Source organism: Artemia sp. Qi Xiang Cuo, chromosome 17 (assembly GCF_049724085.1).
Source record: "Artemia sp. Qi Xiang Cuo chromosome 17, ASM4972408v1, whole genome shotgun sequence".
In the NCBI taxonomy this organism is placed as follows: Eukaryota; Metazoa; Arthropoda; class Branchiopoda; order Anostraca; family Artemiidae; genus Artemia; species Artemia sp. Qi Xiang Cuo.
This window is the reverse complement of record NC_142810.1, coordinates 15,244,778-15,254,381: the sequence shown is the minus strand read 5'-3', so window position 1 is coordinate 15,254,381 and position 9,604 is coordinate 15,244,778. Positions and strand designations below refer to the sequence as shown.

At 35.6% G+C, this 9,604-nt stretch overlaps 2 non-coding genes and 1 pseudogene across 2 annotated transcripts; all 3 read right to left on the bottom strand.

Annotated features, from left to right (window-relative positions):
* Positions 1 to 6,022: 6,022 nt before the first annotated feature.
* Positions 6,023 to 6,139, bottom strand: LOC148941934 (U5 spliceosomal RNA; annotated as a pseudogene).
* Positions 6,140 to 6,894: 755 nt separating this feature from the next.
* LOC148941933 (U1 spliceosomal RNA) lies at positions 6,895 to 7,058 on the bottom strand. Its single transcript, XR_016143229.1, has one exon. It is a non-coding gene; the product is annotated as a U1 spliceosomal RNA (small nuclear RNA).
* Positions 7,059 to 7,735: 677 nt separating this feature from the next.
* LOC148941932 (U2 spliceosomal RNA) lies at positions 7,736 to 7,927 on the bottom strand. The gene has a single exon (XR_016143223.1). It is a non-coding gene; the product is annotated as a U2 spliceosomal RNA (small nuclear RNA).
* Positions 7,928 to 9,604: the final 1,677 nt, after the last annotated feature.

The window sequence follows — 9,604 nt, the reverse complement described above, 5'->3', positions numbered from 1 at the left end:
TCAAGTGCTGGAACAGAGAGACAGTTCTTCATTTTGTCGGTTATCAAAACTAAAAACCGGAATAGGTTAAATGTCTCGAGTGTTTCGTCTCTGATGAAAATGAAGCAACTTGTTCTCAGGTCGGCAAGTGGAGTACATGACTGGGTGATCCCCAGCGATTTGACTCGGGCTATCAATAAATGGAAACAGGTAGATCCCTTCAGTCAGAACTCGACACTAGTGGATACTTTAAATTGGGATGAGGCCAAGGACGATTAAGCCCTTTTAAGTGCGACTTTTTTTTTTAATTGTGACTACATATTTTTCTTCTTACTTTTCAATTTGTATGATTTGTCTGACATAAAAACTATTGACACAATAATATTTTTTAAACTAATTATTGTATGTAATATAATTTTTCTTTTTCTTTGCAACCCTAGTCCAATTTGAGGTGAGCTTTTTAATTTAAATATTTTTACAACTAAACCGGTAGCCTATTACGTCATTTCCGTTTTGAAGTGACATAGATTGTATTGGTTTTTGATTCCCTTGAATACGAACGAGAGAGAATCCAGAGAAAATTAGTAAAAAAAAAATCCTAAATTAATTGCTTTAAAATTTGCAAGAACTCTTTGTTAAGACTGGTTCTCACTGCCCATATTTTTTTTCTGGGCATATTTTTTTACTGTCCAGAAAAAAAATCTGGGAATTCCGAAGATTCACACTGGAATTCAGTTATAAATGTCAATATAATTTGTATTTACAGATTTTTTTTTTTCTTGCCAGCGAAAAAAACGGCGTAAGATACCAAAAATGGATCAAGAGGCTACAACTATTGTGCTCGTGTGCTTCCTTCGACGGCGAACGAAGAGACCAGGCCTACAAGCCTCAGAGACTATGAGAAAAAGAAAATTTTGGGTCAGAGACTTTTTAAAAATGAGAAGTGAAAATGGTGCTTCAAACCTACTAATCAATAACCTGCGTTTGAAAGATGCAGATTGGTTTCATGACTATTTCAGAATGTCACCTAAGCAATTTGATAACCTGCTTGGTCTGGTTACACCATATATTGCAAGACAAAATACAAACTTCAGAACAGCTATTTCACCTAAAGAAAGGCTTGAAGTGACATTAAGATATCTTGCAGCTGGTGGCACACAGAGAAACCAAAGCTTCACACATTACCTGGGAAGGTCGACTGCCAACCAAATTATATGGAACACTATGGATGCAATCTGCCAAGTACTGTCCCCATTATTTCTACGATTTCCCAGTGAGCAATCTGAGTGGAAGGAAATTTCCCATGAGTTTGCAGTAAAATGGAACTTCCCACACTGTGTTGGAGCTATTGATGGGAAGCAAATTAGAATCCAGGCTCCACCGAATTCGGGGTCACAATATTTCAACTACAAGCAGTTCCACAGCATAGTGTTGATGGCTATGTGCGATGCTAACTTCCATGTTTTTCCATGGAAATACTAACTTCCATGGAAATACTTCCATGTTTTTCTGTTTACTTTTGCACCATCTCCACTTTTACCTTTTTCACTGCGTCTACACTTCATATAAGTATCTCTTAGAATGTCAAACTTTTTCTTCAAAATGTATGCAAGATTCTGAACAGGCAGTCCATAATCTGAAAACAAAATCCCGGATTCTGCCATGGCTGCAAAAGAGTTTTTCTTCTTCCTACAATCTTTGAAGTCTTCTCTAGAAGTATCCCATAGCCATGGATAGTTGATACAGGTGTTGACAAGGAGTTCAATGTCACTGTCAGACCATTTTATTTTGTCCTCCATGACGATAATGGTATCCTAGGGGTTTGCAAGGTACCAGCTGGCTTCAGCTCTGGTTCTTATGCCTAAAAAGAAAAAAGGGTACAGATTACACTATTATATTATTACATTATAACATATTTACAGTATATATTGTAATATCAGTTGACTTATGCTGAGTTCCGACCTACTCACCATGGTAAGCAAACATGAAAAAAAGTTAGCAAATCCGTTCCAACCTTCTTCTCCTTACCATAGAGTTACCATGACTATTGTTCCAACCTGACATTTTTCCCTTGATTTTAGTTACCATAGTAACTTTTTGTTTACCATGCTGCTCTGCAGGGTAAGGAGCTTACTATGGTAGCTTACCATGGTAACTGGGTTGGAACTCACTCGCCAGTTGCCTCTCAAACAAATTTTTATGTAAAAAAAGTAATTGGTTTTAAGAGGTTCCTAGAAACTGGTGTTCTTTTAAAATATCTTAAATTATCTAATTACCTTACTAATTAGCAAATTAGCTACCCTTGAAAAAAAAACAACTTAATGGTGTTAAGAGGTTACTAGAAACTCTTGTTCTAAAGGTAGCACCAGGGGTGCTGCATCCCTCCCCCCTACACACCCCCTATGCAACACCCCTGGCGCATTCTGATTTCTGCCTAACTACTATATTAATCGATTAATGTGATGGAGCATTAGATTTATGATTATGATTTAATCTAAAAACTGTGAAAATTTTATAATTTAAGAGAGTCCTGTAACTTTTGAATTTGCTGAAACATTTATGGCCTTTTCTCCCCATCATATTTCTGTACTAGACTGATTGAGCTCGACTTCTACAAAGTCAGGTTACCTAAATAAAGGTGCAGTTTAGTTCCCACTGTAGTGTGGGGTACAGAGGCCCTACCAATAGAACTGGGATATACAGTAAGAAGTGAGCTGCTTATACCCTGCTTCTACTGGACAGTAGGCTATCTGTGCAACTTTACAGCCCAATTGACTAAATAAAATACAGTAAGAAAAAAGTTGTTTTTATCAGGGGGAACTAATCTACACCTTCTCATGTATCTCCAACGAATTTTTCTCTAATATTCTTGTGAAGTCAGCTTCTTCAGTTTTTTACCTTGATCTTGGTTGGTGGTTGTCGTTTTCTGAGTGATCTTTAAATATCTGCTTGTTCTTCAGCTACATCAACCATGCTTTGAACTACTTTTAAGGCTAAAATCTGACCAGATTTTTTTCTGGCCAGAAAATATCAAACTCGATCTGATCGAAAAATCTGGTCAGAAAACAGTAAAATCTGGGAAAAAAATCTGGCCAGAATTCTGGAGACGAAAATCTGACCAGATTTCTGGTCAGTGAGAACAGCAATCTGGGCAGTGAGAACTTAGCTTAAGCAGCTTATCCCTTATTTAAAGACCAGCCCAATTAGTGTTTTAAAACTGGAAAATTTTCTCTTAAAAATGCAAAATTGAAGGGTTTAGATTTCAAACCTAAAACCAGAAACTGGGGGACAGATTTCAAAATCCGTCACTTTCAAACACACCTCAGATTCTAATTACTCCATCCCCTGAATTGCTCCGTGTGATTGGTTTTTAATTTTTCAATATATCTGAATTTTATGACCTGAAGACCATTGATAAATTAAAGCCGGGCTTCATCAGCAGGATTTCCAGAATCCAAGATTCCTGACTATTTTTGACGTCTTGGATACACCGCACCTGGAATATGACGTCTATCCAGTAGTACCTCCAAATAATAAAAAAACGATTTTTGAGCTTATAGGTTTCCGGAATTTTCAATCATACTATGAAAACGAAAGAAGAAGGAAAAGAAAAAAACAAGAAAAAAAAAAGATTGTGTAAATCCTATTGATTATCCTTCTATAGTAGAAGTCGATGATTGATGGTGCGCGTACGGAGGTAGCCGCACGCGCAACTTTTTTTTTTTGAGCATTTAGTAAAGACAGATACGATTTAGTAAATTTTTCTTCTCAGATCTAGTAAATTCTTCCAGGCCAGGGTGGCAACCCTGACGGAAACCCTGTTCTTTTGGTTTTGATTGACGACTCAATTAGCAGACACAATTAAACTATAGGTTAATCAAGAAAAATCAAGGAGAGCTTTTTTCTTTATAAAAATAAAAATTAATAGAGGGAAACTTCCACTCTACAAGGCCTTCTTTCCAAGGGGGAAGGGAAGTAAAGTAAATGCTTTCCTCAGGCGAATAATACATATGTCTCTAAACAATAAATAGTTAACTTAAATAATCTTATATTTATTGACAGATTTATTTTTGAAAATTACCACATTAAAAAAAAATGGTACTGGTTAATTATACCTAACACAGCGCTATACACGAAAGAAGTCAAGTTTGGCTAATACTAATGAAATAAAATAAGATGAATATACAAAAGTTTAGAAACAAATTTGGGCTATATATTTGCTCATTAGAGGGGTGGGGGGTATAGCAAAGCATATATTGGTACTGGTGCATAATGAGGACACTTCTATATTCTGTATACGGAATGTCAAACGGGAGATGCTACAGTCAAACGGGACGGGAGAGACAGATACCCGGTTCTAAAACAGTTGTTAGAGTGGAATTGATCTAATATGAATGTTAAAATTAAAATTTGGGATTTGCCAAAGACAGAAAAAGAGGTTAGGTTACGTATTTAATATATGGTATGCTTTACCGGTACTTAAGTATTAAACGTACTCTGTTATATACTGCTAAAGAAGTCCAGTTTGGTTAATGCTAATGAAATAAAGTAGGATGAATATATAATAGTTTAGAAACAAATTTGGGCTATATATTTGCACATTAGGGGGGATGGGGGGGGGGGGTAAAGCATGCCAGATATTAAATACGTACCCTACCCTAGGTACCTTCCCCCCCCCCTAAACCCCCAAAAAAAAACAGTTTAAATATCGTAAACGCAATGAAAACTACTCTTTGCATTCCAATTCTTAATAGCGGTCTTCGAAACAACCAGTCTGGCGGGTATCTGTAGCATCTCCAGTTTGACATTCCATATACAGTATATAAAAGAGTACGTTTAAAACTTAAGTACCGCTTTACCCCCCACCCATAATTTGCACTATACGAAGGGCAGAACATATATTTTATATACGAATACAAAATAGAGATACTTACTTATTTGCAGGAATCCTTTGCAAAGATATCCCCACACCACGGTTTTTTCCGCTGCTTTTACAGCCATCTACAGTACATTTCTCAAATGCCATTAGCCTGTTATCTGATTTAATAGGACCGTTTTTTTCACTCATCAATGTGCTAAGATCTGACATCTTTTGTCAGAAAACGCTTAAAAGTGAAATCTTTGAACTGAGATCTTACATCTTTTGTCGTTTTTATGCAAACATCTTTCATCATTCTGCTCTGATCAGCGGTCTGAGAACAATAACCACGGGAAGCGAAAATGCGCCATTGGCACATTTTAGCTATATGTTTTTTGGTTGGAGTTCGAAATTCAGGGTAAGTTAGATATTGCAGGAATGAGTGCAAAAAACAAAACAAAACAAAAACAGAAATTCAGAGACACCGTTACCAAATAGGTGCAAACTGTGTGAATTTTGCTTTTCAGAATATTTGAACTCGAAATTGGCAGGATTCAGTCTTCACTGACAGATTTTGGCACCATATTCTGAAATATGCTGTCCCCTCCTCAACGTCTCGCTCTTTACTCTAAAGTTTGACTCTTTCTCACAACTCTGTTTTTTTTTTTACAATAAAAACTTTAGCGTAAAGAGCGAGACGTTGAGGAGGGGACATCCCATTTTATTTACGGAATAATTTCGGTTCGTTTTAAGTTTTAATGTCGCTCCTTACTTTCAGTTAAAAAAAACTTTTTTTTTCTATTTAATCAACTGAAAAGCTGTATGCAACTAAGCGAATAACAACACAAATCATGTCTAATTCACTATAAACATAGCTTATTTAGAAACCCCTGGAAGATGTGCCACATTGCAAAATTACTGTCCCTTTTTGCTATCTGCCCATAATTTCACAATTTGTTTTTCATTTTTGAAAAGATTGAATTTTTGTTCATATATCCTGCATTCAATTATCCTGCATTTTCCAGGGTTACTTGCCTGACCACTAATCAAGACCGTTTCCTCAAGTAGTAGTCCTACTGACCTGTCATGTCATTTACGTCTCTTCAAACACTAAGTGTAAGTAATCGAGCTCGTCAGAAAAGTAATCTTGGAATATTAGAACATACTACAAGAGTACAGCAGTTTAGGCTAGTCTGCCTTTCGCCATTCAATAACTTGTTAAGACTCATCAAGTGACCCTCCCCACGGTAATCTTTAGTAAAAGGCGTACAATTAACTCGATATGAAGAGAGGCCAGAGCTATGAAAATTGCTAGAGTTGACTTGAGTATATAAAAGTAAATCCTAGTAAATTCTTATCGGTTTTTAACGAGGTTCGAAAGCAATTAGAAATTCAATGTTCAATAAGTAAATACGGACAAAAAAAATTATATGATGAGAAAACTTATCTAATGAGCAGCAATTCATGGGCAACTTTAATGACATGGTACTAAAGATACATCCGCAGAAAATAACATAAATATTCAGTAATCAGGCTCGAAAATAATTGTAATGTAACTGAGTGGTGGATCAATGGCTGTCGCCAACGCCCCCCCCCCCCTATTTAAATATTCCAAGAAGCTTGGCAGTCGTGAAGGAATTTTTAGTTTGATATGTTGCCAACGCAATTGACTTTTTGAAATGTGTGGGGACAAAGGGCATTTCCCTTTTAAGACTAGCCTTTGTGACTTAATCTAAATTTCAGCAATTTGATTCCTAGTTCAATTTAAAAATCAGTATCTAATAATTACAGAGCATTTTCAAAAACAAAATGCATTAGGAATCTATAGAGTATACGCCCAACTCTCTCATATGCTTGGGATTTTAGGCACAATTCTTCCGTAATATTTCAAACATATAAGTTTATCAAGAAATTAATTTTTATAAAAGGGCCCAAAGATCAATTTTACATGTCTCATTATTGTCTTAACAACATCAAATTGTATACTCTTTTCTTACAGTTGATAAATATGTGACATATATAAGCGGCTTAAGGGACATAATTTTTTAGTGTATGGACAGGGGTCCACGCCAACGCAGCCCACCACTACCACAACTTACGCTGTTGAGTTATCCCCATTTGGGATAGTCACAGGGTTCAGGCAATCCGATGTGCAATGGAAAGGCCTGACCCTGGGAGCGCCTCCTTCGTGATCAAGGCAGCTTTTTAGCTAGGTAGATATGTTACGTTTGAAATCTAACATTTTATTAATAACTTTCGACATAAATCCCGTTGCTTTGAATGCCATCCAGAAGCTTCAATTTATTAAATAGATGCAGGTTTACAAAACTTTTTCATATCAATGAATCAAGTCTCTAAATTGTTTTTGAAAATAGAAATGCCCCAATTCATTTTCATATGCAAACGTCTTAATCCATTGAATGCAAGTTTACCTTTTTGAGAAAAGAAAATCAGGGGTATCTCACTCTGTTATCAATATGACTGAAAAGTCGAAACTTTAATTTCTGAGAACCCAGTGGCTGTTCTACTGATTATGTCAATTATTTTCTCGTTAACAACGAAAGGGGGCTTTAGTCATTACTACTACTACTAACAACTCACCACAGAACCAAGCCGTCTGATGTTAAAAACAGTCATTTCAACAGTTAATAAATACGTACTATTTTCGAAAAAGATGCATGGGGACTTTAATTTAATTATGGCAAGTAGTCATTGGCTTCTTCACTTTTAAATTTTGTAACTTAGTTACAATTTCTCTTTTTGTTTCAGATGAAAAATAAAATGATTTTTACATATATATTCAAGGTCTAGGAAAATGAAAGGTGTGGTTTCTATAAAATTTGAGAAGCGCACAATACACAAATTAATTAGGGTTCATGAACTATGATTTCCCCTCGAAAGCGGTACGTCGATCCCGGAGGTACTGCAATACCGGGCCCACGCGTAAAGGGAGCAGAACAAACCCCAACATCCCTTCGGTTTCCGAAAGTCAGTTTAATAATCTATGCCCCATATAGAAGCTGTGCCATAAATTATGCTGAAAAGAACGTACATTACACGTTGATCTTAGCCAAAAGGCCGAGAAGCGATAATTAAAATTAGATAAGGATTGTCAAAGACTTTATAAGAATACGAGTAAGAAATTTCGTCGCAAATTTAATTTCGGTTGCAATGCTCAAATAATATTCAATTAACTTATCACTTTGTCTTTAGATTTTTAAAGCAGTATAAATCATTTCCCATAATATCAAAATTATCTCAAAATTTTAATGGTAAACGGAAAATTTTCCAATCAAGACTTGGACAAAATTGTCATTCAAAAAGCCAAAATCAGACAAAGACTTAAGAATTTGGGGAGTTTTCGGGACAAGTCTTCAAGATCCGGGGAATTTTAGGTGAAAAAACAAAATGAAGTTTTGTTGCGAAAATTTGGGAGCCAAAATTGGTTTTAGCTTCGTTTTCAGTTTCAAGTAGGGCTTGGATTTAGGTAGTAAATCAAGCCTTTTACAGAGTAGGTGTTAGAGCCAAAGCACGGGATTGGAACTCGTAGCTGAAAACCCTTATTGCTGACATTGCGGCAAAAACTTCAAAATTGTTTTAAAATTAAAAAAAATAGACTGAATTACACTCTGGAACTCCATTGCTTTAGGTTTTACAATATCTTTGTTGCTTTATTCTCTAAGCCAGAAAACAAGACTTTTATGTCACTTATTTTCAAAAAGATGACAAAAATAAAGTATAGAAAGGCACTTATCGCATACAGAGCAATAACATGTGCAATGATTTCTCCAAATTAATGAATATTATTCGGCAAGAAGACATGAACTTACACCAGGAGTTTAATAAAAAATAAAGTTCACCTGAAAGTAAGGAGCAGCATTAAAAATTAAAACGAATAGAAACGATAACATAATAAGGGGAATTGCCCCCTCTAAGCACCCGACTATTCACGCTGAAGTTTTCAATAGTTAAGCTTCTCATTGTTCTATTTAAATGACAATTGTGTTTCGGCAGTCGTTCTTACAGAATCGGGACTAAATTCAAACTTAAGCGTGAAGATAGAAGTACTGAAGAGGGGGCAACCCCCTTCATATATATAATTTTTTTTTTGTTCGTTTCAATGTTGCTCCTTAGGCATACTTTCAGATGAATTTTTTAATTTTTATTTTTATTTCAAAAATTTAATCCCCTGGAAACCTTCCCCATGGAAAGTTCTCTCTGTGGGAAATCCTTCTGCAGAAAATTCAATCCTTTATCCGAAAAAAAACATACATACTCCCCAATAACACATATTATACGTAAAAAATGGGCAAATTTTATATATTCAAGACCTGTCCCCAGGGGCTGTGGGAGGTCAAATTAACTCCAAAGACAAATTTATTGGGTCTCTAAACTATGCTGAACAAAATGCTACGGCATCTCTAAATTTGAAACACACATGGAAAAATGCATTTTCTGGAAAAGTCTACATTTTTGCAGATAGGAACTTTATCCCTATACAGTTGCGTTCTCTGATACACTGAATCTGATGGCGTTATTTTCGTTAAGATTTTTTGAGATTTTTAGGGAGTGTTTTCCCCTTTTTTCAAAAATGAAGCAAATTTTCTCAGGCTCTTAGTCTTTGAAGAGTAATAATGAACTTAATGAAACTTATGTACTTGAAATCAGCATAATAAGCCAATTCTTTTGATATATCTATTAGAATCAAAATTCCGGTTTTTAGAGTTTCGGTTAGCATTGAGCTGGGTCACTCCTTACTTACACATC